The sequence below is a fragment of the Atta colombica genome, unplaced genomic scaffold (assembly GCF_001594045.1).
Source record: "Atta colombica isolate Treedump-2 unplaced genomic scaffold, Acol1.0 scaffold27, whole genome shotgun sequence".
Lineage (NCBI taxonomy): Eukaryota > Metazoa > Arthropoda > Insecta > Hymenoptera > Formicidae > Atta > Atta colombica.
Genome location: NW_017259370.1, coordinates 2,253,719 through 2,254,930, shown reverse-complemented (window position 1 = coordinate 2,254,930; position 1,212 = coordinate 2,253,719).

Sequence of the window (1,212 nt, the reverse complement as noted above, 5' to 3'; positions counted from 1 at the left end):
ATTATATATATAAATATTTTATATACATATTGCAAGATGTACTTTGCAAAGAGGAGGAGGGGGAGGGGAGAAAGGGATCTAGAGTTTTCTGGCCGAATGACAGGGACGTTACTTCGTACTTTAAGTTCCGCATACGCGTGAGAGACCGCAGACTTCGTGGCGAGCTGTTGCGAGCAGGGATGAATTTATATGAAGAAACTAAATGCGGCTTAAGACTGCTCGGAAGGAAAACCACTGAATTAGATTGTAGAAGAATCCGTTTCGGAAGAAAGACAATGGAAAAGAAAGAAATGCAAGATGTATTTCTTCTTCGCTTCTTCGGTTCTCGTAAATGTTATTAGCTACAGACCGCGAAAAATCATCCCGTGCCTGCGAGCGAAACTGGTTCGGGTGGTTAGACGACGTCGGAAGGTTGCGCGGTGCCATTTCGATCGACGAAGAGAAAAGAAAGGAAGCAGCGAGAGGTAGGAGGAGAGAGAGCAAGGCATATGTATTAAGTAGAATCGGCGATGTACTGTGATAACGACATACAACATCCGCTTAATTTCATTTGATCCTATGTCGGAATTATGCGTCAGCCAACTTTCTCGGATATCTCGCAAACGCCGCTCTCTGTCTTTCTCTCCATCTCGTCTCCTGCTCCCTTCGAAATCGCAAAGACGGAGGAAAATCTCGCCGTATCTGTCGATCGATTTACTATTTTGCAATAACGGCCCTCGTCTATCACCTCGACGCCAGCGTTTATCTTTTTTTTTTCTTTTTGTTCACCACATTGCTTTCGTGGATGCGCAGTAAGAACGCCGCGAGTTCGCAGTTAGTCTGTTTTGGAGATAAGATAGCTCGCGTTAGTCTACGTTTGGTTTAATAATGAGCTTTCGTGGATTTGAAAGTGTTTATGTAAATCCACGAATAATCCGTGAGTGGGTCTGGGGAGCTTATCCGATCTGGTTTATCATAAAAAAAATGGACTCGACCAGTTTTATTTGCGCATCCTTGTTGCGACAAGATAGAATGTATGAACAAATTCCAGGATGTCCAGCTCTCGCCACGAATTCCGTGGTAAATGCGCGATCGTGTATCCGTATACGTAAACGACAGAACAAGCGGTCTTGTTTCTTTTCGGTTATTCTTCTTTTTTTTTTATTGTTTTTCCTTTTTGTAATCGGATGTGTGCTTTCAAAGACAGTGTAGAAAAAGAGACAACGCGTTTAT